Source organism: Amblyomma maculatum, chromosome 1 (genome assembly GCF_055883805.1).
Source record: "Amblyomma maculatum isolate TAMU_Amacu chromosome 1, ASM5588380v1, whole genome shotgun sequence".
Taxonomy (NCBI): Eukaryota; Metazoa; Arthropoda; class Arachnida; order Ixodida; family Ixodidae; genus Amblyomma; species Amblyomma maculatum.
The window spans coordinates 356,426,210-356,453,903 of NC_139344.1; the positions used below are offsets into that span (position 1 = coordinate 356,426,210).

Genomic DNA, 27,694 nt, shown 5'->3' on the forward strand with positions numbered 1-27,694 from the left:
CCTGTACAATTTAAGAGTAAATTTGGGCGAGTGGCTAAAGAGCACTGATTCCTACAGTGATAGGGACGCTGTAGTCGAGCGAATTCTTTTGGATCAGTTTTTTAGCTGCCTCCCAGAAAAAGAAAGAAATTGGTTACAGGACCGAGGCGAACTTAAGTCGGCAACTGAAGCTGCCGAACTCATTGAGGAGTACGCTTCGCGCCGACAATTCAGCAACCCAGCAGTAGATAGGCTCCGCAATCCCAAGTTCAGTGTAAATAACCGTCAGAAAAGGCACTTTGCTAGATTTGCAAACGAAGAAAGGAATGCTTCTTCAGGCAAACGCCCTAGAAAGGACGGCAGTGAGAAAAGTGAGGAAGTGACCAACGCGCAGAACACAAAGAATAAGTTTGAGGCTAGGAAGCCGCTCACATGCTTTAGGTGTAATGAGCAAGGTCACATTGCCGTCAACTGCCGGAAAGAAAAGATTGCTTTCTCGTATGTCAGTGACTGCGATGAAAATATGCAGCTTTTAGAACCCTACCTGCATGACCTAGTAGTCAACGGGAAGCCTTGCAAGGTACTGCGCGATTCTGCCGCAACGATGGATGTTGTCCATCCGGCGTATGTGTCGCCTTCCGACTATACCGGGCAGTGTGCATGGATCCGCCAGGTAGTGGAGGAACAGAGTGTGTGCTTGCCAATCGCGAACGTGGTCATCGAGGGCCCTTTCGGCAAGTTAACAACCGAGGCTGCCGTTTCAGGAAAGCTTCCTAAGTGCTATCCGTATTTGTTCTCTAACAAATCGGACATGCTACTGCGAAAGAGGGGCATCCTTTTCGGAGACAGAGTTGTGCCAGCCTTAACACGTTCAAAGGCGCGAGAACTAGCTACACTGCTCATTCCAGAAAAATCCACAGCGGAAGAAACGGCAGTTAAAACAGTGGTCGATGCGGAAGATAGCCGGTCAGAAAACTTTGAGAGCGAGGCATCTCAGATAAGTCAACTAGAAAGTGAGCTTGATAAGACACGGAATGAGGACGTTCTTGAGAGTAACCTCTTGCCGCCAGTGTCTAGTAATCTCACGAGATTTTTAAGTGGAACCCGAGAGGACTTAGCTATGGAGCAAGCCGTGGTAAATCTAACGTTAAACATTCCCGAGGAGATGGGGGACAACTTGATTTGCCTCAGCGGAAAAGGAAGCAACGCTCAGGAGCTTCTCGGAAAGACGGACCAGAGAGGAGAACTAAAGAAATCCCAGCTGTCCGATCTGGGCGAAATAATAACAGAGTTTGAGGCCTGTTTCGTGGACAGGCCAGGCAGGACTGATTTGACTGAGCACGATATTGAGCTGACTTCAGACGTGCCAGTGCGATCAAGGTGCTACCGATTTTCTCCAAGGCAAAGAGAAATTCTGGATAGGGAAGTAACTCGCATGCTGGAATTAGGAGTAATAAAACCTTCGGAAAGCGATTATGCTTCGCCTATGATCTTAGTAGAAGCTCCAGGTAAAGACCCTAGGCCTGTGGTAGACTACCGAAAGCTAAATTCTCTCACCAGGGATCAAGTGTATCCTATTCCGAATATTGAGGAGAGAGTAGAACAGGTCAGTAGAGCGGCATATGTGACTACGCTGGACCTTACTCGAGGATACTGGCAAGTACCGCTCACTGAACGCGCCAGCAGATACGCGGCTTTCGTCACTCCGACGGGCAGCTACCAGCCAACAATGATGAGTTTCGGGCTCAAAAATGCTCCATTTTGTTTTTCCCGACTCATGGATAGGGTTTTAAAGGGGTGTGAAACATTCGCAGTGCCTTATTTAGAAGACATTGCGGTTTTTTCCGACTCATGGGCGGACCATATGGTACATCTAAGAGCTGTACTGAGCCTTTTGCGTCAAGCTGGACTAACCGTAAAGGCCGAGAAATGTTGCCTGGCAAGGGCGACCGTGGACTACTTTGGTCACAATGTAGGTCAAGGTTTCAGGAAACCCAGCGAGATTAAGATTTCTGCGGTAGCAGACTACCCGCGGCCGAGCACGAAGACGGAAATTCGAGCATTCCTGGGTCTGACTGGGTACTACAATCACTACATCCCTAACTATTCAGCTTTGGCTAGCCCTCTGACCGACGCTCTCCGCAAGACAGAACCGACAAATGTAGTCTGGGACGAACAAAAGGAAGCCTCCTTCGTAAACCTGAAGGCTGTGCTGATTAGCCGTCCGGTATTGCGAGCTCCAGACTATGGCCGAGAATTCACGGTCCAGTGTGATGCCAGTGATCGAGGGTTAGGTGCTGTTCTCTGCCAGAGAGATGACGACGGTAATGAGCACCCCGTGCTCTACTTGAGCAGAAAACTGAGTTCTAGAGAGAGGGCTTATTGCGCGTCAGAGAAAGAGTGCGCTTGCATTGTATGGGCCATTCAAAAATTGCAGTGCTATCTTGGAGGGGCCAAATTCACCGTAGAGACGGACCATTGTCCCCTGGCTTGGCTGCAAACTGCGACATCGAAGAACAGTCGCCTTCTTAGGTGGAGCTTGATTTTACAGCAGTACAATTTTGAAATAAGATACGAAAAGGGGAAGTTAAATGGGAATGCGGACGCGCTTAGCCGCTCTTTCTAAGCGGTCCGAGATGTTCCTCACCATGTATCCAAATTGATAATCAGGTTTTTTTTTTTTTTTTCGTGCGCTTGTATATGTGTGGCTATGTAAAGCAGCACGTTTGGTTTTCTAGGAATACGTGGGTCCCGAACGTCTTGAGAGTGGGCTTTTCTCGAACAACAATGGCAGTTTTCTTTTAACCTGGTCTCTTCAGACGGGAGCCGAGTGCTTGCTTCGACATGTGGTTGAGTTTCAGACAGCTCGAGCAATTTGGCCTACAACAATCGAGACAACGCGACAAGCAACAGCGAGCTTCAAGCGTTCACGTGCAGGCCATTAAGTCGTCTCTTCATGCAGCAGCTGGGACTGCTGCCCTCCGAGACTCTTCTGGCGGGGGAGGAGGCTGTTACGACCAAGCATCCGCATTTGCGCGCTCTATTGTTCGCCTGTGGGCATGGATAAGTGCTGTGAATATGTGGTGATGGTCCAATGGCTCTAAGTGAGCCTGTTTCCAGGAATCCTGTTTTGTAAGCCTGTTTTGCTTTGTGGACACTCTGCAAATGCCAAATTGACCCTGCCAAGAGAACGTCTGGAAAAACACAAAGAAACGTCCCCCTGCGGGAAATGCAGGAAGTGCTTTCTTTCTTTTGTTCACCCTTCCAGTCGATAAGCCCTATCGTCCAGTGAGGAATGTCTACTTTCCAAAGGAGACGACAGAGTGACATGTCCGCTGACGTGCAGGACAAGAAAGGAGCATGACGCATACAGCCATTAAGTGATTTCCCGGGAATGCAGGAAAGATTTGCAATTGTCGAAAAGGGACAATGTTGGGAGCCCTATGCGGCGCGCACGTGTACTTGGGTTTCTGAGAAGTAAATCCTCTTGCCGGAACCAGCTGCCTATCGATTCTTGGCTGAAGAATAGAAATGTACCTCCTCTCCTCGCCGTTCCCAAGCTTTTCCCGCCAACAAGTGATCACGCCCAACGAAACAATGCCGGACCAGTCAGTGCTTCAGACCATCAGTGCAGTGATGTGTTCGATTGGATGCCGATATCTGAGGGGCGTGCCCTGGATTTGGTTGGTCAGCATCTTCAGAGAGGGGCTGGACATAGGGGGGGTTTTAAGGACGCTGCAGAGCACGAAATGTCGCTCTGAGCCTGGGTAAACGGCTCATCCAGTCGCTTCTCGCTATGAACTCTTAACGCTTGCCATTTTGCTGATGTACCCTTCTTTTTCGTGTAAATAATCTTGTAAATAAGTTTCTCAAAGTGTCATTAAACCTGCTTGTACATATTTCACCAACTTCGAAGATTCAATCCTACTTCAACCCCGAGTCTCTGCACGCTACCAAGTGAAGGCCGGGTCGACGTAGCCCCAGCGTCACGACACCGCGCGCTAATTGAGCCGCGGCGGGTATGGTACACTCTGTAGTTGATCGCGAGTTGTCATGAACTTATGCTTGAATTTGTGAACTGGTAGGCGCTGATTGTCTGTTTGAAGCATACTTAGTATTAAGTGCCTAAGATTTGCGCGGTAACTGCTATGAACCTACGAATGTAATTGTCCATTTTTTTTATGGTTAAATGGTAACCTCTGAATTTAAACAACCTCATCATAAAGTTAACCTATAACGTAACCCTAAGCAAACCCACGGTAAACCGAAGAGATCACGTGCCTTTAAGGTTTGTATGTTAACCGTCAATTACTTTTGCCAGTGCCCTCGAAACCTATCAATCCTAAACGCCCTTAAATTCGTTTCGCAGCCTCCGTGAGTTTACATTTCGTACGGGGTCAAGAAAAGAGGCGGTGAGCTTTTATGAGCTTTCATCCGGATCCGGTGCACTTTGCCCTGCGACCTTCTACTGATTTTCATGCATCCCTAAAACAAATGGACAAAATATATTTTTGTCAGAAAGTTGCAGCAGTTACTATGTTGTTCAATCGGTATTTACCAGCTTGAGCTCGAGGTCACGGGCTTTAGTCGAGATACAGAAGCCGCATTATGATGGAAACCAAACGCGAAAACGGAAATGTGGTTTGCGATTAATATGACAGCCCGAGGGGTTCTAAATAACCCACGTACTGCTTTGGGAAGTATAAATCCGCATGGACTATGTAATCTCTGCAAAAGCACTCATAATATACAGTGTTCTGCAACTTAGACGGTTCCGATAAAGTTGCTGAACACTATATACGTAGCCAGGTCTTGCTATTTTGGCTAAATGAAGCTGCAGGTGTTCTACTGCCCCACACTTGGTTTATGTGGAAGATATTCGGTTAAAAGAACATCACATACATTCACTCCAAGCCATATTTTTTTCATGCAAAGAACTACAGCCGCTGGTATCAAGACGGGGGCTCTACAGAAGCCCTAGAAAAAGGAAAAGAAAATAAACTACCTCGACGCTTCTTGAACGACGAGGGAGGGGGGGGGGGGGGGGCGTGAAAAAGAAAGAAAACTGCTTCTCGCTGCGCGGGACCCGCTGCCCCCCATCGGTCCATCTCTTCTCCCTGCGGCAAAGCGGAAAGAACCACGGGGAGGCGAAAGGCATCGAGGCACCCTACCGCGGGGGGCGACAGGAATGCCGAAGCAGAGAGAAATAGCGGCGAAAAAAAAAAAAAAAGAATTGCATGCACCGCACACAGGAGATTCTCCTTGCTTTTGCAGCTTCTCTCCCCCCCCCCTCCTCCCTTCTTGAGGTCACGTGGCCAAAAGGCGGGAAAACACATCCCGCGCGAGCTAAGATGCGCGGCACCACTCAGTCGACGGCCAGCCTCCGTGTGGGCGCGATGCCTACTGCCTAATTTTATCGTCCGCTTTTATTTCGCGCAAATTCAATCTGTCTCAACCTCCTGCAGCAGTCAGCGTTTGAAAAGAGCAGCCCATATATGCAGCTGATGATTGCAGCCGCTCTGTACAGATTCTTCGTGCCGAAGTTCACCAAAACATGCGTAAGTACATGATCTTTCGGTCTTGATCAGAGGAGCTTTTTGCTGGATTCGATATTATACTGAACATAATAATGTATTGTTTTGGAGCATATGTTGTCTTGTTATATACTCCTTGCATCTTTCTTCATATATATATATATATATATATATATATATATATAATTGGTGTGGGCGCTGATCGCGCAGGAAGACTTGCTGAGCCGTTTGGAAACAAGGCTGCGGCTGGCTGCGGTGGCAGAATTGGCTCATTTTGCTGCAGTCTGGGTCCTTGGGTATCTCCTGTCCCAAAATGCTCGCCTTTTAATATGGAGGGACACTCACTATACCGATCAGGTAAGTCCAATTAGCACATATTTTGTTCGATACGACAATATACTGCAACTGTTTCTGGAGCGCGTATATATATGCGCATCTTATTACTACGTACATATTTTTTTTTTTTTATATAATCGATGTGTGCGCATTTCGCTCTGATTGCGCAGGAAGACGTGCTGAGCCGACTTGGAAACGATGCTGCGGCGGTGGAATTAGCTCTTTTCGCTGCAGTCCGAGATCCGATCTCCTCTGCCCCAAAACGCCCGGCTTTCAATTCTTCACATCGAAGTGCATGCACTGACATGTATACCGACCAGGTAAGTCTAATTATCGCTGATTTTCTTCTATACGATAATGTACTGCAACTAATTATGTATTGTTTTGAGACTTATGCGCATCTTGTTACTGTAAATGCATATTTTGTAATTGGTGTGCGCGCCTTGCGCTGATCGTGCAGGGAGGCGATATCAGCTGATCTGGAAACTGGCTTCGACAGTGGAAGCTCGTTTCGCCGAAGCCCGAAGTCCTTGGTCTCCTCTACACTAAAACGCTGGTCTTTCGCTTCTTCATGGCGGTGCACTTGCCGGACAGGTATTAGCGCTGATTTTGTTCAGAAAATTCGATTATCCGACTCACATCGATGGGACGCATGCAACCCAGTTAAATGTCAAATGCTATCACCGATATAAATATTGCAGCACCCCTCGCCATAGGAGCGATCAGAAGCTGTACTAGCATCATCGCTACTGCCAAGCAAGCTCGTGCCAGGACTGAGTACAAGATTTATGCCGTGTTTATTATTATTTTTATTTTTTTTTTTGCTGCTGTAATGATGTATATACGTGCAAATTGATGATTGAGTGATGCGGTATGCTGGCAAGGTAAGTGAGCCAGTGCGTTCATTTTGTGGATTTTGGAATTATATATGTGATGCACACAGACCTGAGCCGTTTCACATTGATTTTGCTCTGTGCGCTTGCTTTCTGGGCAAGCAGTTGTATTTTCATCGTGCGGATTATTTCCTGGTGCTTACATGCTCATGAGGTGTTCAGCTAACTTGTTTCAAGCTTTAAAACTTTAGAACGGGTTCTATAAGCTTCTAAGAGTTGGGCTGTCTAAATAGCCGTCTTGGCTGATGAGACAATTTTTAAAATAATTCTCGGTTGTTAAATAACGAAAATAAATCAGATGACTTATCGTTAAATATCCGGTCGCTTTTGCTGTAAAAGTTCCATCTAGTTTGAGAAAATTAAGCTGTATTCTACGGAATAAACTTATTGTAGGTTTCATGTAAATATCGCGGAAACTGTTTGTTCTGCCGCGTTGGAATCCCTCATACGCGCTCTATGACAAGCGCGGACACTTGGTTTTGCTAGAATTATTAAATTGCAGCATTAGCATGCAAGAACGCGCTTCGGGAGGATAAGGTTTGAGTGCGCTACGGTTGCAAATTGCAACATCATGACTCCAGCAAAACAAAGTGATCGCGCCTTTCTCGCGGATTCACGGATCCTGATTACCTATTGCGGCTTTGCGCTAATGCGTTTTCAGTAGGGTCGCATGAAGTCAAGCGCATAAAATATATTGATGTGATAGTGCAGTTGGTGGCAGTGAGCAGACATTATTTTTTCTACCTTTTCACCCTATATTTGCCTGCAATGTAAAAGTCTAGGCGAAAAGGACATATTTAATTAACACACTTTTCTTCATACAGCTGACCAAGATGGAACCTGCCGCAGATCCGACCAGTCGCAGACATCAAGTGATCGACAGGCTGCCAAAAGAAGGAGACCAAGCCTCAAGCCCATCTTCCATATGTGGCACACGCGCAGTCATGTATCCACGCTTATTAAAAAGCAAATCGCGAGCTTTTTCTGAACGCTGCTGACAAATAAATTTTTCACCAAATACTGCAGCTTTTGTTTCTTCATGGCATCAGAAAAGCTACTGCTTTTCTTGATGCATTTATATGTGCTACCCCGTTATATATGCATGGGCCACGATATATTAAATGCATGGCATGATACCTGGACGAGGGGCGATGCCGGCCACTAACCGGCGTCGGGAAGCAACCGGCCGACGTACGGTCTTTCGTCAGCAAAATGCTAGGGCTGACGAGCGACCGACCATTCAGTAACGCTGGCAGACGGCAGGCCCACGTGCGGCAGGTGGTCGATCACGTCGGGCCAGAAGGTCGGGCCGTAGTCGATTGCCGAAAATCGGCCGACGTTAGGTCAGTGTCAATCCCCGACGCCGGCCCTCATTCGAGTGCCGAAGGTCGGCCGGCCACTTTTTGGTCGGCGAGAAAGGTCGGCCCTACCTTTTGCCACACACTTTTTTTTGCTTGGGGAGGCGCCCGACTACTGTGCCGGAGTACCCGGGTTCGAACCCGATCTCGACGGCTGCGTTTAGATGGAGGAGGAGGAGGAAAAAACTTTATTTCACGAGCGAATTAGGACCCTTCAAGGGCCCAGGGCCACCGCATGGCCCTCACATTACGCGCATGTGTCCAGGTCACGTAGGGCCATGGCACTGGCACCCCGGTCCACACAGCGAAGTTGGATGTCCAGGTCCTGCAACGTAAGGAGGGTTTCGATGGAGGCGAAACAAATAGGCATCCGTGTGCTGTGCGATATCAGCGCACATTTAAGATCCCCAGGTGGGCGAAATTACTCCGTAGCCCTCCAGTACGGGATCACGGGGAATTTGTACGCAGACAGGGTAGCCCGAGGACATACAACCTACCGTGCGCCCAACAGTCTCGCGGCAGAGGACCTGATTCCGCTTGACCTCGACTACATCATAATGCTACAGCACTACAGAGGCTTGCGGAAAGTATATCCGGAGCCACATAAAAAGCTCAGCAACGAGGAGGCCATAGATTAACCTTCATTAACCTTCATTAACCTTCATTAATTTACATATATTACATGCGATGCATCCCACTACATCCAAAGATGAATGCCCATGGTGCGGTAGGACCACAACCCTGTACCACATAACGTGGGTATGCAGTGCACATCAAATACAAACAGTTCCAAATTCAAATGAAAGGCAGTGGGAGGCTTTGCTGGCCAGCTCTGATCAACACCACTTGCACATTATTTTTAAATGTGAGGCCACTGCGGACTATTGTAAGATATTGTTATCAACATACTGATAGAACTGTTCTAATCAAACCACATGTTACTAAACTCATGCTTGTAATTCTTTTGACATAGGCTCTCTTCACATAGTTTAAAAATTGAGAGCTTCGAAAGTGGTTGACCTCATTCGAAGATCGCGTGTTAAGTGGTTAAGGGGACAGGTAGGTCAACGCCGCTTGCGGCGGGGGCTAGCCTGCCAGCGGATATTATCTGTTATAGGCCGTCATTGCACCCGCCACCGCTTCTTCGGTGGTGGACGACAGCTTTTGTTGCGGCGCGCGTCTTTCTCTCCCCTCTCCTTTTTCTTTCTTCTCTCTCTCTTTACTTCCGGGTAACTGTGGAGCCGCCCGACTGCTGGAACATGAACGAGCGTCTGCAAAATTATACGGAGATTCTCGAAAATTACAGGTTAAGCAGGAGACTGGTGCCACCACTGGATAAAAGTCTAAGCAAATCTGGGAAATTCACAAACCCGGTCTGGGCATATTATGTCCAGATTGATGGACGACAGAAAAACGGATAAATGCAAGCACAAGGGAGAGAGGGACCCTCGACCACATAATCTGGGAATGTGCTAGCTCCCCAGGGGCTGAAGCAAATATAAGCCTAGGAAGCCCTGCTACGAAGCGAGGTCCCTGCTCCATAGCAACATGCCATCCGCCTAGAAAAAGAAGCCGCGAAGAACCAAGACCTCTTTGCCTGCTTCTGAGTGCGGAGGTCCCGGCTCCCGTATCTTAGGTCTGCGTGCCGGGGGCGGGGACTAGGGGGCCTCCTTATCTGGAGGAAGAATAAAGTTATCACATCACATCACGCAAATAAGAACCTGACCCTGCCGGGCGTTCGATCCAGGCGTCCGTGCGACGCCTTTCATTTGGCGCTGCCTCGAACGCCGCACAACAGAGCATACAGAAATAGACGCAGTACAGCAGGTATCAGCGGCGTTTAAAATTTGTTGACATCAAATAAAAGGCGCAGTCTCTGTCACAATTCTGCGCGGACACCTTAACCGAGCTGTAAAGAAAATTAGAAAGATGGCAGTGAAAAAAAAAAAAGAAGAGATGCCGTAGTGGAAGGCTTTGGACGACCACAAAGCTTCCTTCATGACAGTCAAGAACTGTTAGTGGAGTGTTTCTTGAAGGATTATGTGTAAAAAATTAAAAAAGCTGTGTGTAATTGTACATGCATGTCTTGCTCTAAACATTTGCCTCAATCTATGGAAAAAGTGAAACAGCTGATCAGCTACGCTCAAATTTCACATTAGAAACCAACGTAATCGTCCAAATGTTTTTCGACTGAGATAGCTCGATCGCTCCTTAATTATTTTGCATTCTGTATTCTCGCCGTTTGCTGCACCGGTTTGCCTCGCCGTCTACTTGCGATTTTGAAAGCAAGAGTGCACGAAAAGTGAATTCATTTCAAGCTGCACAAGTTGAGCAATCAAACCCAAAGGCTGGAATATATTAAACTGCCAAACACTGTGCGCGGCGCCCTCATTGTTTTCTATTACAAATTGTCGCAGACGCGTGAGAGAGAATTGCACGCATGGCAGTTCAGCGTCCCACTCTCTCGGGTTCACAGGAGCGTTCCAATCGCCAGCTGTGTGAAACGTGCTAGGCCAGAATTAGAGAACGCATTTTAACGGCGGGAAAAGTTACAGAGAGAACGCTTTTTTATGTTCTAACTTGGTTCTAACACACGGTTGTTGACGGCGCGTGAGCTCGGGCGTTCAGCAGGAGCAAATACATACGCAACGGGCACCACGTATGCAGCCCATTGTGAACAGCAAGTCGCGCATCGGAGGTGACTGTCTTCACCGCAGGAAGCTACTGAGCAACGGGTGGGCACGCTATAGACACGAGTGAGTGTGCGGTGCGTGCAGACGGGACGTCATGCGTTGGTAGAGTCCGGAAGCGAAAGCCTGCGCAACAAAGAAAGACACATCTTACAACGCAGCAACCCGTAGCGACGTCGGCGTACCGCCAACTTCATATGGCGGGTGGCGCAGCGCCGGAGATATGCAAGATTTCTTGGAAGCCATCAGCAACAGTCTGTGCTCCGTGGACGAAGACAGCTCCTACACTGACGAAGAAAGGGTACGCGCATCTGTCTATGCTATTTATGCATACCATATCCATAGGAAATATCTGCAATGGAGAAATGCGTAGGCCTGAGCGTTGCTGTGAACTGTCCGCGAGATGTGCCAACGGGATTCCGCAAGTGACAGATACTGCGTCTTTCCTGTCCTGTAAACCAATTATATACCGGTGAACTTTGATGTGTTGAGCGGAATGCTGATTGCGTTCGATAAGAGGCGCGTGATGTACCGCGTGCAGCAGCAACGCTCAGGCTTACGCATTTCTTCACTGCAGATTCTGCAGCGCTTCTCGGAATTTTCGAGACTGCAGTTGGTTTATTACTTTCTTTACATGCTTTCTGACCATTCCAGCCATTTATGCACGCAAATAACGCCCCTTCCCGCTCGTTCACATTCAAACATTTCAAATTTCCCGTCGCCGAAAGTTAGCCTTACGTCATCGAAAATAGACTACCACGTGACCACATTTGGACGTCGCCATTTCCCGTTTCAGCTATTTCGACGTCTGAGTGGCTTAATTGGCTCTAATGAATTAGATAATCAACCCACGTGTATAAAATCTCCCCAGCGAGGTTTTTTCATCCTCTATCTAATGCAACCACTTTTTTTTTTATAACTCGATTCGTTCGAACGTAATCGCGATGACAAATTCTGGTGACATGAAACACGCGATATAGCCTGTTACGTTTCTCCACCGAGAAGTGGGACAGCTGACGCGGCCACCGCATAGCAACAGGCAGAACCGCGAGCGGATCGGCCATTTCGACGCCGTTCATCGGCCGCGCAACGCTTCCTCCCGCCGGCAAGTCTCAGCGTGTTCCTGCCACGCGCCAAATGTGTGTGCGTGCGTGTGTGTGCAAAAGCTGGCCAAGCCTGGAGCTCGAGGGAAAGTGCGTCGCCCTCTCCTGTCTGCAGGAGGTGGAGGAGATGAGGTCGGAACACCTGCGATTGAGTCATTCGTCGTGAACCAACATGTTTGGCTCTCCCTTTCCTGTGAGGGTTTACCCTTTCTCTGTGAGCGGGAAAACCTATAAAAAGCAGCGGCCGACTCCGCTGGGAGAGAGACTACTTTGACGCGCCGTTGTTACGACGCTAGACACCAGCTGTGTGAGAGTGTCTGTGTTCTGTCCGGGTCAGCTTCTCTGCCCGCTTCTTCATGATGTTGCAGTAAAGGTTGTTTCGTTAAAAGACGCCTCGTCTTTGCTGGCACCTTTGATGCCGTCCGCCGTCCACGGAGCCGCCAGGCCAACGCTACCGAGGGGCGCGCGCGCGACCCCAAATGTAACAACTGGTACGCATCGGTGGGACGACCAAGCCGTAACCGTGGTTGGAGGGACGAGCCAGGCGATAACGTCGTCCAACAACTGGTGAACAGCGGTGAGACGAGGACGACCAAGCAGTGACCGTGGTCGGTGAAACGAGCCAGGCCTGACCGAGGTGCAACATCTGGTGGGAAGAGCGGAGATGTCCGAGGCGTGACTCGTGAATCAAAGCAGCTCAGCGGAAAGGGCGGGAGCAGTGCAACGAGCCCTGTGTGATGACTGGTTGCCTGCAGCGGAACGACTGCGTTGGATTCTTGGCTGCGAGTTTGGTGAGTGCGGGACTTTCTTCTACTGAGTTTTGCCAGGCTTTTGTTAAGTAGAGAACAGAGCTGGTAATTGTGTTGTCGTTGTTGCTGGGTTAATTGCAGCAAGGCAATTGTGGGCAGTAGAGAAGGCAGCATTCGGAACAGCCATGGATTTGGATTTGAAGTCGTTGCGCAAACCGAAATTGCTGGAGCTTGCGGAGGAGTTGGGTCTGAATTTGTCAGACAAACTCAGAAAACTAGAAGTGTTAAAGGCTATTCTTGAGTTGGAAGCTGAAGATGACGAGCTTTTGGAATGCCTTGAGATCATTGACGAACGTCAAGAGGGTCGTGAACGTAGAAAACGTCACGAGAAAGATGAACGAGAACGTCACGAGAAAGAGATGCGTGAACGTAGGGAACGTTTCGAGAAAGAGGACGCCCGCGTAAGGAAACTGATGCAGCTGGAGATTTCAGCACATAGAATGAGCGTGGAAAGGATTAAAGCTCGCAATGCCATTCAGTGTAACGGTTCAATACCGCGAGATGGTCCGCCACCGTTCCTCATTGCCGAGGATATGGCCGAGTATTTGGCAGACTTTGAGAATGTCTGTAGAAGTAAACGCTTCGAGCGAGATAGTTGGGCGCAGAAGTTGGTAGCTCTTCTCTCCGCTGAAGCGTCGGAAGAAATCAAGCGATTGGTTGGCGACCGCTTGAAAAATTACGATGCACTAAAAGAGTCATTGCTGATACGATATCGGATAACGCCTCAGGATCTTCGGAAAAGATATGAGAGCGAGAAACATTGTATCACGGCGTACTTTGATTTGGCATATCAGTTGAAAGCCGCTGTAAGCGAATGGCTAGACAGTGCGGAAGTTCCGGAGCAAATGGAACTTGCACCGGAGTGTGAGAAACAGCTTGGGGAAACGGCCGAGCAATGTGACCGCAGTAGTAAGCCGACCGATTCTCGAACAGAAGACCATCGTGTTACCTTGGTCGAGACACTAGCTGAGACGGTTAGCGCAGGCTTAATCGGTGAGAAGTCCGAAGTGACGCCGTTAAGCGAGGTGAACTGCACGCCGACCCAAATAGCTGTAGGAGATACAGTTCCATCATATGAGTGTGGGGAACTGGTAATAACTGAACCGTCTCTCGAGTCGAAAGCAGAAGCTTATGTAGAGCGCGACGGAGATGGAAATGAGCTAGAAAATGAGAAACTTTCAGTTTCCGAAATCAGCTGTGTCGTAGAGCAGGGCACGCAGAAAAACGAAGTACCGATCAGCGAAACTGCGCAGCCCGCGAGCTGTGATCAGCCAGGGCAGACCGACGAGGAGTGCGCGTCCGTTGAGAGAGCGAGACTTGCGAAGGCGACAGCGAACGACCAGAGCAGAGTCAGAATAGTTCGTGCTCCGAAACCACGCTAGGTTGTATTCGCGAAAGCAACCCCAGTGCGAACGCGGACGTGGCACACATGACCCTCACGCAATCCGAAGCGCCCCAGCTGTCGAAGGAGCTTGATCGTGCGCCGGTTAACGCTGAGCGATGCGGCTCATCGGAGGACCCGTGTAACGTAAGTGGCGAGCCAGAGGAAATGCCTAGCTTGAGGGCTGGCATAAGCGGTTGTTCGGATTTGACTGAAAGTGAGTCATGCGATGCAGCCGCGGCGCCGCCAGAGGAAATGCCTAGCTTGGGGGCTGGCGTGAGCAGTTGTTGTTCGGACTGGACTGAAAATGAGTCATGTGCTGCTGGCCGCGATGCAGACGCGGCGCCGCACTTTGACCACTCAGACGACACCGGTGTCCTACTAGCTCCGGTTACCGCTAGCTTGCCAGAGCTCGCGCCAAAAGAAAGTGGGACTAGAGTGTTCAAGTGCTGCCACCGAAAAACGCGGAAAGGCAGATGCGAGAAAGAATGCTGCCATCGTAAGGAGAGCAAACGCAAACGATTGCAGAAAGGAAGCAGAAGGCTAGTATTCCAGCGCTGCCGACGTAAAGCGCGAAAGGGCAGGCGCGAGAAAGAATGCTGCCATCGTAAGGAGAGCAAACTCCAAAGATTGCGAAAAGAAAGCGCAAAGCATGTGTTTCAGTGCTGCCGTAGAAAAAAAACGGAAAGGCAGGCGCGAGAAAGAATGGAGCAAGTGGAAGCTATCGCTCAAAAGAAAGCGACTATCCCAAAGGCAGAAATGCGCCCGTGCCTAGAAAATGCGTGACTGGTGCGCCAAGCGTAAGGAGAGGGATAGGTTGTTTAGCAAAGCTAGTGACTTATGCTCATGCGTTTCTTTGCACAGAAACAGGAAGATACGGTTGTTCCGAGAAACGGACAGCCGAAGTTTCAGTGAAAAGGGTGATCTCAACGGTAACGCCGATGGCTTAAGTCGGAGCCAATAACGTGAGAAGAAGCCCCAGTTTTCACTTGTTGTTTTTCTTCCTGGCATAGGATTTTGAACATTTGTATTGTATTATCTTTGTTTGAAGTGCTGTTTTGAAAATGCGATTTTCAAATTTGTGGACGCGTTCCAAGTGCTGCTAAGCTGCCCTTTAATATAGAAGGGGGCATCAGAGGGAAATAGTCTGGCATAACTTAGTGAAGATTGTGCCGTGCTTGCTGGCTGACCGGTTGAGTTTTTAGCGTGGTTGTGATGCTGTAGGTTGTCAGAAATCTCTCCTGAAGACAAGTTGCAGAATGCCTTGGAAACCCGGACTTGCCAAGGACTTCTTCAGGCTGTTTGAGCTCAAGAGAAGCTGAGTCGGACGACCCTGGCTAGCAGCAACATCCCGATCCCTCCGGACAGCGGATGCAGTCCCCTGCCCTTCGGGATCTCCCTCCCCCGGCGGGGCAGTCTGTTACGTTTCTCCACCGAGAAGTGGGACAGCTGACGCGGCCACCGCATAGCAACAGGCAGAACCGCGAGCGGATCGGCCATTTCGACGCCGTTCATCGGCCGCGCAACGCTTCCTCCCGCCGACAAGTCTCAGCGTGTTCCTGCCACGCGCCAAATGTGTGTGCGTGCGTGTGTGTGCAAAAGCTGGCCAAGCCTGGAGCTCGAGGGAAAGTGCGTCGCCCTCTCCTGTCTGCAGGAGGTGGAGGAGATGAGGTCGGAACACCTGCGATTGAGTCATTAGTCGTGAACCAACATGTTTGGCTCTCCCTTTCCTGTGAGGGTTTACCCTTTCCCTGTGAGCGGAAAAACCTATAAAAAGCAGCGGCCGACTCCGCTGGGAGAGAGACTACTTTGACGCGCCGTTGTTACGACGCTAGACACCAGCTGTGTGAGAGTCCGTATTCTCTCCGGGTCAGCTTCTCTGCCCGCTTCTTCATGATGTTGCAGTAAAGGTTGTTTCGTTAAAAGACGCCTCGTCTTTGCTGGCACCTTTGATGCCGACCGCCGTCCACGGAGCCGCAAGGCCAACGCTACCGAGGGGCGCGCGACCCAAATGTAACAAGCCATACAATGCTTACGCATTTATCATCGGCGTGGATACAAAATCAAAATGTTAATAATAATAATCGTTTTGCATGGCGGCCATGAGCAGCAGTCCTTCACGTGCGTCATAAAGATGAAAAAAATACCCCCCAACCACCAAAGGCGCGCAGGGCGCTTCTGCGCAATTCGTGCCCTCGGCGGCCGCTAGTGATACAGCCGTTTGACTAATTAACCGAAGCGAAGTGCAGCGTTTCAATTAACGCATTCAGGAATGCGTGTCATCTGTGTAAAAAGACAGAAAGATGACAAAAGTTACTGGGCAACCATCAGGGATACAGAGAATTTCAGTGAGTTGGCCTGTGAATGAGCCGGCTTGGCCCGCCGCAGGGCTAACATTCTAAGCCGAATGGAGTCTGCACCATAGCAGCATTATCGTGGTTAGCCTGCACTTACATCTTGGTGTCTTCGGGTGGGCGGGAGTGTATGGCGGTCGGGTCCTCTAACAAAGAATTAAGTTTTTGTTTTTAAGTCGTTACTTGCGCTCGCGTTAGTGTTTCGGGTCACCTAATTTATAATCACCATCGGCTGGGCCGCCGGTGCATATCGTCTTCTTTCGCAGCAGCAACTTCTCGACTGCTGGATAAGCAATGAAGGGTTGAATGAAACGAATGAAACTGCGCTCATGGTTGTGAGCAAAATGGAGCGAGGGCACCTCGTGACTCACCTCAAATCCGCACCCGACCTCGACGGCCGCGCTTCGATGGGCATGGAGGAGGAGGATGATAAACTTTATTTTCGTCGACACGGTTAGTAACAAAATATTGTGGGATTATAGCCCCATCAAGTGGCCATGAACTCGTGGCGCTCGGCGACTTCTAGGGCTCTTGTCAAGACCCGGATCTGTGTGTCCGAGTCGTATAGCTGAGCAACGCGGCCTCCCACTGGTCTTGATTCGAGATCGGTAAACCTGTGGGATAGGGGTACTGAGGGCAAGCGCAGAGTATGTGTGAGAGATTAGCGTTTTGGCCACGTAGCATGCAGGATGAGGAGTAAACCCCAGGATATATGCGATGGGCATGGAAAGACATGAACAGACGGAACCCCGTTGCGAAGGAAAGAAGCGATGCCGCAATAATGAAGCACGGAGAATTATAGAGATACAACAGAAATTAACTACTAGATGGTACCTGGAAAGAAATAACGGTACCAGGGCTTCAATTCGGGAACGCAGTTAGGGCAGAAGTCCAGGCGTATTAGATATAAATCAGAGATCTGGGAATTAAGATTAGCACTCGGCACTCACGGTAAAACTACAAACGAACCATTACAGGGAGACATGGGCTGGGCGTTTCTTGGAGTACGAGAAGCTTATAGAGCAAAATATTCAAAAAACGCCTCAGAAAAACGGGCAATAGGTGAGCAAATACTTATCCCGAAAGTGCATTAACTCACAGTGGCAGAAATGGGCCAGAAAAATTAACCATTAAGTGCGACAGGACGGAGAAACAAAGGACGTTAAACGGCAGGTAAAAAACACAGAGGTTAAAAGACAGGTAAAAGGAATAATTAATTGGAAAAGAAGGCGACCTTATAGGTCTGTATAGAAAAAGGAAGACGCCGATTAGGAAGGAAACGTTCTATGACAACTCGACAGTTTGAAGCTAGATCAGGACGTCTTTAGAACGCGATGCTACAGAAAAAAAGTTTAATCAAGAAGATGAAACTTGAGTTATGTGATGCGCATATGGATGGATGGAAAAACATTTCGTCAGACAACATGCGCGGACTGTTCCGTGCCAGTTGGCCATCAACCCATGGCTTACGGCCCCATGGAAGGCCCACTCCACTTCCCTGGCCTGGACGACCGGGTCTAAACTGGCCAACACGGCCTCAATGAGCATCTTATATACTGGAGTATGGCAGTATCCAGATATCGATGCGGACACAGATAAATGAAACGTGAATGCATCTTTGGTAAAGGTTAGCAAGCGACGTCTGGAAGATTGATGGACAAGCAGCTGGGCGGGCACGTAAAGGTGCTAAATCAAAATTTAAAAGGAGTATTTAAGAAAAATTTTGTATGACCCTTTGGACAATTCTAAAGTGTGATGAGGGGAAAGCGTTTGTTTGAAACGCCTCTAATTCCTGCTTTACTGCATCTGCCTCTGGATCTGTATTCCGAGCTTGCGTCGTTATCGAAAGTGTTGCCGTCTTCCTGGCCTCGAGTCTTCTAATTGGAGGAAACTCCGGAACCGGAAATGGTGGCAACCAAATTGATTCTTCTCACGTTTCGTGTTTGGGGAATCAGGTGTTCGTCGCCGCTTCTCCGCACTGCTTGCAGCACAGTCACTAGGCCGCTTCGGCGCCATGCGTCTCACTCACTCGACTGCACCCAGACGTCTGTAGAAAGAGCGTCGCCGCGGACTTGAGTATCTTGACACGCAGCGAGTTCGTGGGCAGGGTCTCGACATTTTCGCGTTCTGATCAATCCGGCGCGCATTTGTGGCTGTGTCGACTTGCACACACTCAGCATTTTGAGCACTACTATCTTAACTCCTAGGCTGTATACACATGCCTTACAAAAATTAGCATTGAGTGTTCGTTTTTTTTTATTTTGTTCAGCATGTGTCGGCTCGAGAGGCCAATCAGTGAAAAGTGAAGACTCATTGAATTTACTCAATAATATTTCAACAGAATTTGAGTATTTCATGGCGAAATATTTGTCGAGTGATTCTGATCGATATTTCGTTATGAGAAAGTTGTTATTGCTGTCTTTGAACATGCATGCATATCTTATGAGAACAACACGCGTGCATTGCTCCAAATCAGAGTGGTGTGTTGTTTATTGAAAGCGCGCTGAGGTGGCTACGTACACCTCATTTACTGATTTCAATTATTTATGAGATTAATGTTATACGTGTAGCAATAATCTATAATCATTGTTCCGGCTACGTCGCGTAAAAACTTACATGCGGAAATGACTTTTCTGTACTGCCCATTGTGTAATTTTTGTAATACAGAAAGTGTAACTTTCAAAACACTATATATAGGACATGCTTTTATAGAACTAGCATTTATGCTTCGATTACCGTTAGGAGTCAGACAGAATTCATTTCTTTGAAATCCTTTCTGATTTGTTACATTGAATATACTAAAAATACTATGGTTTGAGCACATTATAATATGTTGTCCTCGCACTTATTCACGTCCGCCAGACCAACGTAACTCAGCTACAAACGGAACAGTAACAAAACCCATCAAATATTTCATCCCGAATTGCTTAATGGAAATTTTGTTCAGCATGGTCAAAGAGAATTGACTTTTCATTGAAACGCATCTGAATCAGTAAATGTTCAGCAAGAACTAATTATGGAAACAAGGTATTGGCGCCCAAACAAAATTTGATCTTATTTTTGGATTAGTTTTTGGCGTTCTTCAAGGCTTCAATGTATATTTAATTAACAGAATATATATTGTAAACCTGATTAATTATGTGAAATAATTTAATTATTAGTAAAGAGCTGCAATAATAATTACATTGACTGAATAGCGCTTCATCATCTGCAACTGTCGGGAGATCTTTGTGGAGAGGTCTGTAAGGAAGAAGCGGCCAGGTTGGTGGAGGTAAAACAGAATTACTGGATTTTCAGTCATTGCGTAGAGCTTTGGGGGTGGCTGCTCCTCGCTCTACCGGGAACATAGGGGCCCTCGCCGGTTGTCATGAGGCGCTTTGCGACAGGGGTATCACTTGTGCATGCCTTAGTGGCATTCTCCAGCCTCGGCGGCATACGACGGCTGGCTGTTGGTCGTGCGTCTCTTCCTCCGGCGTCCAGAGAAGTTGTGCGCAGAAACTGGTAGCGAGATGTGTCCGCGAGATATCGGTGGGATTCTGGTGTATAGTGACCGATAGTTGTAGTTAGATAATAATAGTCAGTAATGAGAAAGAGAGTCTCTCTCTCTCTGCTCTTCCTATACCACTTCATCCCGAGAGAGAGGAGAGCCTTCATTCTCTCTCTCCTCTCTCTCTCTCTTTCTCTCTCTCTCTCTCTCTCTCTCGAGGAATCAGGGGTGTTCCAAGGATCGTAGCAGAGGGGCCAAAATGTTTTCACCTCGTTGCACCTAAGGTGACTTAAGTGTTCCCTTCAAACTTTTCTCGCATCTATGTCTACATTCCTCTGCGCATCTTCTATACTCTTCTATACGCGCGAGACGTCGGTGATTACTTAACCAGAGCCAATTTGTAGCTCGTGCTGTACCCATGAATTTTGCCTTCTTCATTCAGTCGCAGAAACGACAGTTGTTGCGTATTTTGACCTGTAGGCCTAAACGTGTATTACATGTGCGTATATCCCGGGTGTTTAGAAGAAGCCGGCCACTAGTATTTAAAAATAGGCTTTTTGGGATCTGAAAACGGATTCTGCGGCACAATTGCACCAGTAGTGGCGGACATCATAAAGAGGGAAATAATGTCAGCTAGTAATCTGGTGCACTAATTCGTGATAACCACCTTTTTAACTATCACAATTAAGCGTCTGGTTACAATTAGCAATATATAGGCTGCCATTATGAGTAGCTTTAGAAGAACACTGACTTGGGCTAGATGGTGCATAATACCTGAGACAGGAAAGAACAGTGCCATAAAAAACGACAAACCCCGAAGAAACAGCGCAAGGCAAGTGCTAACTTCGTGTGACTTAATTTATTCGCTGAGAAGCCAGCAGATATATACGAAACCAAGGCATGCACACAAATACTATGTACGATCAATCATCTAACACTTCAATATAAGACATCTTGTTCTTAATTAAAAACGGGACCGAGGGTCACAGCTAGGGGTATGGCTTTCACAATCATTTCCTTTCTTTTTGGTTCAAAGTACTCCTACAAACCTCTCGCGCCTTGTTGTTTCTGCTCCTGCCCAGAATCCAAGATCTCTCGAATATGTAGTTAACATTTTTTGCAATGCAAGCACTTTTCACGTGACGAATGGCCGGTCTGCTGCTCCATGGCACTGAATGCATCCAGCACCATGTTACCCGACATGCACTCCTCATATGATTGTTTTATCAATCCGCGTGTTCATCTGCACGGTCATTCGCAAATCGCCCCGTTTGGTCTTCTTATGCCTCCCCATAGGTCGATGGTATCTCGTATACCACCCCGTTGCAGCACTTCACGAACTGATTTCCGTGTATGTTTTTGTTGCAACAGCCCTTTCCTATGCTCGCAGAGCGCACGCAGTTAGCTATTAGAGCTGTATATACAAGACTTCGTGGAGCCCAACACACGACTGGCACTTGATATTTATTCGCCATCTTTTTGACTGGGCACGATCCTGTCAACACAAATATAATTACCTTCTGCTTCACGGCATTCTTTTATTGGTTGAAACATGCTGCATTTGATTTTCCATATAGAAGGGCGCCAGCAACAGTTAAACAGTTCCCGGCACTCTTGCAGCGTACACGAGTGGTCTTTCAGAGACACCCACCCTTGTGTTGTTCTTCTCTGGCTTCTCCTTCTCCATCTGAGGTCAGCTAGGAAAGAAAAAAGGCGAGCATGAGGACGAGGCGAAAACGATGATGACGTCTATACAAACGAAACCGGGTTAACTGCGGTGAAGTCGACGTTGTAAAAAGAACAACAAAAAAACAAGACCAAGCGCATTTTATTTTGTGCACAGGTCTCTCCACTTGCCCCCCCCCCCCCCACACACACGTGTGTGTGTGTGTGTGTGTGTGTGTGTGTGTGTGTGTGTGTGTGTGTGTGTGTGTGTGTGTGTGTGTGTGTGTGTGTGTGTGTGTGTGTGTGTGTGTGTGTGTGTGTGTGTGTGTGTGTGTGTGTGTGTGTGTGTGTGTGTGAGACTCACCAGTAGTACGCCATCTATAAGGATTTAAATACTATAGATATGATCTACCAGAAGCGCGGAATGGTATAATCGGTAGAATATTTCGTTAAGCTGCGAAAAATCGTCCCGATGACAGGGTTTTTGTTTCACGTGAAGTACTGTCCTTGGAACATGTACGCCACCGAATATGTACTGGGGTAAGCAAGCGGACAGCCGAGCACACAGAGTTAATATAAAGGCCGAGTACGCGCGCCCAATTGGCTGCACAGCCGTAAACAGTTTTTCCTGAATCCAAGCCATCCAGCAGCGGTGCACAGGTGTTTGGACCGAACTTATATAAGCATACAACGCAACGCTACAATAATAAGCGATAATAAAAAAAGAGAGAAAAAAAAGAGACATCTGCGTGTGTAAATGTTACAGCCACTTCCTGACCCGCCGGAGATAATGCGCTCCGCAACCGCACGTTGTGTGAAGCAAGCGCCGGACGGCGCGCGCTGCTTGGGCTCGCAAAGTTGGCGCTTAAACGCCCGGAAACATTGAAGCCATTCCAGCAGCAGGAGGGGTCGGGCCACAGTCCAAGCAAGCGTGTCCCCGTTCACACCGTGCCTTGTACCAGAGTACCGGATATCCTTACCGCATAGCCCCCCCCCCCCCCCCCCCCTAATTTTCCCCTCCGAACGCTAATAAAATTGACCAGGCGCTTAGCTCCAGTTTGTTATATATTACTAGGGTCAAGGGATACTTGGACCAGCTGCCCCAATGAAGGTGCAAACTTTGAGAGAAAAGAATATTCAAACACTGTCATGCGCACTTGAACCACGCATAAGCAGACACAACTTGATCTAAAAGAGGTCCCTTTGTGTTTTACAGAGAGTCTTTTGGTGCATCAGTGTGCACTACAACATGACCCTGCATTCCATGGATTCAAAGATATGAGTGCACAAATTTACAAGGTACAAATCATGTCGCAGTTCCTCAGGAATGATTTTGACAGGCTCTTCTAGTGCAGTAAATCAAGTATTATGGAAGTTGGTAAACAGAAGTCCAAGGACGACACTGTCCAAATGGCTGGTGCACGAGGGGGGGGGGGGGGTACTTTATACCGCGGTGGGGCATTCAAAGGTATATTTTGAGTGAGGAAAAAGGAAGGAGGTTGGATGGGGTATTAGCGATGGCTTTGTGCCGGGCACATGTTCACAACGGTCGCCCCGGAATGTCTGTCATAAGACTGCTGGTTCAAGAACTGTAGCTAAGGAATGGTAGACCTGTTGCCGCGCTGCAATTACCGCCATTATTCCGACTTAACTGAATGCAAAAAATTGAAAAAGATAAATCAAATGTGTCTGAAGAGATATAATAAGAGCATGATTTGATCGAGTTATGCTTCTAGCAGCCAGAGCGCTGCAGTCAGGCATGTATCTATATCACGCTTATTGTACTGTTGAGCCCGGATATATCGAACCTGGATATTTTGAATGATTGACTATATCGAACCCGGTGTAGGTCATCCCCCTTAAAAATCCTAAATGTTTAGGAAAATCGTGCCGTATATCGAACTACAAGTCATTCGGTATTATCGAACTACATGCAGCTCCCCTGGAAGTGGCGCGTCTCATAGCGGCGCTCTTTCATCACTTTTACCGCGCTCAGGCAGGTGAGCTGCGCAGCCTAAGCCACATGTCAGCTGTGATATAGCGGCGCTCTGTAACCGGGTGTGACGAGAGCTTGGCCTTAATCGGCCCCTCGTACTCGCTTTCCAGGCAAAAGTGAAGATAACCTATTCTAACGGCGGGCCTCGCGGGACGTTTGCTGCACGTTGTGAAAACCAAACCTTAATTTTAATAATTTCCTCTTTAAATCTATTGGTGGAAGGTTATAGACATCTTAAAATGGGCTCCGACTGAGGCCTCCAATGCGGCAGGCTTTTCGCAAACGAATAACCTGGCGAGGGGTGACCTGGCACCTACGAGGGCCGCACATCGCGGCAAAAAACTTCCATCAGTGCTACAGATAAGCTCAGCAAGATTGAATTTTATTTATCAATATACTAAAATATTTCTTGATCCCCTTCAAATTCGATATATCTATGGGTATCGACTGTATTCACTAAAATTGTTGCTTTTGTCGGTCACTTGCCGGCGCATAGCTCAAAGAAAGATCACGGCTTAGTATTATGATGCCCGTTTTAATAGATTTCAGCTGCTCCGTCTGTATTCATGGACTCCAGTTCACTCATGCCAGTCAGCTTGCGAGCGGTATATTATACTTATGCGCTTTTGTTAGAGTGTTCCTTTTCATTCGGCGCCTTGACGTGCACATTAAGTATTTGTATCCGTATCCACACACAGGCGCGCGAACTTCAAAATAAAGCAGACGCAACGCACTTTCTGACTTGCCTGCGCTCTTGTTGCGTCTGTACGGTTTCCTTTGTCCCCGTGAAAGTTTCCGAGCTCGCTGTACTTGCTAACGGAAGGGGGGAGGGGGGGGGGGGTCGCTGCGGAGGTTGTGGCCTTCGTTGCATCCTGTGGCATATGCCTTCTTTTCTCCATATTTCTTTCAGCTTATATCGTCTGAATATAATCTTCCAATATTCTCGTTTTATAGAAGAAATAGGTTGTTGTTTCTAAATTGTAACTCCTGTAACTGCTGTGAACTTATGACTTCTACACACCCTTATATCCGCTGTTCATTTTCAACTAAACTATAGCAGGGACAATAAATTGATGCGGTGCAGCATAGCAATTCATTAGATTGAGAAGAAAATTGCATTCGCTGACCTACTCTAATGTAGGGAATTTCGGACCCACAACTGCGGACAGTTTGTTCACTTGTAGTACATTATAAGCTTCTAATGGCTTTGTACCAATACAGAATGCTAGAGACAGAATGTTAGAGAAGAGGCCAAGGGGATGAAGCCGAGTCATCGAGTCTTTATTTCGTCATAATCGCGGCGTTTCCCTTCCCTAATGTGCAATTCAGTTTATACCTTATTTAAGTATGTTGTTAACTCACATCCTTAAACCGATAATAATGCTAACATGTAAGGATGATAAAGCACCTGAGTGTATGTGCAATTAAGTCTTATTCAGAACAAAACTGCTAAATATATTCGCGCAAGTCTTTGTGGAGGTTCTTTAAAAAGCAAATTCTAAATTTTGGTGTTTAACGTATTGAATCCGCACATTGACCATGAAGGACTCCTCAGTGAAATGTTACGGAATAATTTTGGACTCATGAGGTTCGTTAACGGCCGCTGGCGTTTCTTGCTACACACCTAGCAACGACGCCTTGCAGTATACAGTACAGACTTGTAGTTACCACGAGCTGTGACAAAAATTTAAAGAACATATTTTTTTTTGTCGACATGCTTCAGTCGCACTGACGAGAACCTAGAAATCGATGTTTCTCGTTACCCAGTTTACTGCGTGAAAGAAAATGCGGTACGCGGTGCGCGCGGATAATTGCCGGAGCAGTCTTGCGTGTCCTTTCAAGCGGACAGCGCTTGGAGCAAGCTCTTTTTCTTGGCAGCGGGGGACATGCAGTCTGCGGCGGCCCACTGCCGGAACCGGGGGAAAATAAAGCGGCGCTCCAAAGTATCAGCGCCAGATCTCGAAGAGCTTGGGCAACGCCTTCCATTGATTGCCTTTCGTGTCGGTGGGCCGTTTGCCAACGCCGCTACTGCAGCGTACGTGTGTATATATGCATAAGATAAATGCAGCAACAGCCAGCTGGACGCACAGCACGTCGCGTGGGCAGCCCTCTCCTCTCCTCCTTGCGTGTTCAATGTGTTTCGGTCTTCCCTCTAGCACAAAAGACTGCGCGCGTACCCGCGTGAGGTCCTCGTACCACTGCATCTCAGCTGCGTGCCGTTCCTCGGCGGCCGTCGGACGACATTTGGCCTTGACAGAGTTTGCGTGTGGGCGGGTACGACACGGGAATGGCGGTGTACTACACCTGCGTGGTCCGCGTGGTCAGTCTATGTGCGACGGCCATCGTGTTTCCTTTTTCCGTGCTGAAAAAAAGCGCGCGTTAATGACGCGTGTAATTTTGTGAGCTCGGTATTATACCGCGTACGCATTTTATTATGTATAGATGGGTGTAATGTACCGTGCGTGAATGACAAGTTTGGTCGATGGCAGACGTACGCGTGCAGCCATCGGGCAGACGTTGCAAAGCCTACTCGCTCTATAGACAATCGGAGTTGTTTGGCGCATAAGAAGCAGTCGGTTTTGACGAGTTGTTCAGTTCATGTACTAACTGAGCTGAGATTAGTTGCATAGTTTTGCCATGGCGTGTTGAGGGCGCTGGTGCTTCGCTGCGTCAATCTGAAGATGGACGCGCAAACAATATGCTTTGTGCGCCGTACGTGGTCAAGCTCGGTGTGCTAACAATTGACATCACTCTAATCAGCAAGCGGTCGTAACGCTGAAATGGACCTCGAGAAAATGTGTGCCTATACTATATCTTCGTCTCCGCGCATTTACACTCAATTCCGTTAAAATGTGACCACGACCACTGTACCACGTGTGAACAGCAAACTGCACAAGAAGTTTCCTTCTAGGCTCGTGCGTCGATCGAGAGCAATCCAGGCACCTCCTAGATTATTTTGAGGACGAGAAACAAACTGCCGCACCATGTAATTTAGGACTCGCAACAATACAATGGTGTCAGTGTCGCCCCCACACGGTTCAGTGTAGCCCGGGCCCTTGGTCTCCATACTTTTCGCGAATGCTGTACATGTGTAATTTATTTCTCTGGCGAAGTTGCGCTCTGTTGCATCCAGTGCAAGACTATATTCCATATTATACTGACTTGGCACATCCCTCACGAGGGCTTCTTGACCGTTTCTTACTCCTTATATGTATTCACCTTCTGTAAGAAAGCAAGCAAATCAAGAAAAGCAAAACGGCTGTTTTGTCGACTGCCTTCTTATTTTTTCGCGCGCGTTTATTCTTGTTTATGTGAAGGAGAGAGGGAGAGCATGATATGACTCTTCTTTCTCATCGATTCAGCGACCTTCGCGGGTCACACACGTTTTCTGACTTGTTGCAGAAGAAAGAAAAAAAAAAAAAGCCGATTCAAAGTGTTCGCAGGGCTTTTCTTTCGCTCTCTTTCTCTAATCACACGTCATATGAGGACGTCAGCACTCCACATAAGCCCGAAGTAGCTCTAGGAAGTGCTGTATGTGCACAGGTCCATTTAACCAGGAAAGTTGCTGGACCCATGTTGTCTCACATTTCTGCAATGTGCATTTACTGTCAATGAGGAGGGTTGCTCCAGATAACATTTGGCAGTCCCCACCTCCCTTACCTTCCCCAGCCTCTCTCAAACGCTCCTCCCCTCCTCCTCACGTCCTGAAGCATGACCATCATTTCGCAGTTTCCGGGCCAGCGGAGAGCAAACCGCAGCACCTTTGTGTCCTTCCACGCTCAGTCGAAACCATGGGCTCGGCTACTGCGACGGACACGCTCTACCGATTTGGCGTTGTCCGTGCATGGGCGCATGCTGCTGCGGCCGAGCAATCGGAGACTTAGGCTCGACGGTGTCCAGCGGAGACTAACGGGAGCGAAATGATCCAGTATTGGAACAAAGAAGCCCGGAAGTAACGAAAATAAAAGTGGATCAGGTGATGACGAGCAAAAACTGTTAAGAGACGGCAGAAAAAAAATCCGAGAGAACCGCAGAATCTGCACTGGAGAAATGCGTAGGTCTGAGCGTTGGTGCTGCACACGGTATATCGCGCGCCCCTTGTAGAGATT

The 27,694-nt window shown here is 48.1% G+C and overlaps 3 long non-coding RNA genes across 4 annotated transcripts in view; 2 read left to right on the forward strand and 1 right to left on the reverse strand.

Annotated features, from left to right (window-relative positions):
• The first annotated feature begins 5,361 nt into the window (after positions 1 to 5,361).
• On the forward strand, positions 5,362 to 6,061 carry LOC146207888 (uncharacterized). Its single transcript, XR_014703349.1, has 3 exons — positions 5,362 to 5,537; positions 5,724 to 5,870; positions 6,020 to 6,061. It is a non-coding gene; the product is annotated as an uncharacterized LOC146207888 (long non-coding RNA).
• Positions 6,062 to 6,128: 67 nt separating this feature from the next.
• On the forward strand, positions 6,129 to 7,754 carry LOC146207889 (uncharacterized). Its single transcript, XR_014703350.1, has 3 exons — positions 6,129 to 6,169; positions 6,310 to 6,443; positions 7,567 to 7,754. It is a non-coding gene; the product is annotated as an uncharacterized LOC146207889 (long non-coding RNA).
• Positions 7,755 to 8,278: 524 nt separating this feature from the next.
• Positions 8,279 to 27,694, reverse strand: part of LOC146207890 (uncharacterized) — a 29,360-nt gene continuing 9,944 nt past the window's right edge. Inside the window, exon 2 of one of the 2 annotated variants that reach the window (XR_014703351.1) lies at positions 8,279 to 8,425. This is a non-coding gene — a long non-coding RNA (uncharacterized LOC146207890). Of the gene's footprint in view, positions 8,426 to 21,397; positions 21,622 to 27,694 lie in introns of those variants that run through there. The other variant, XR_014703352.1, reaches the window with a different exon arrangement.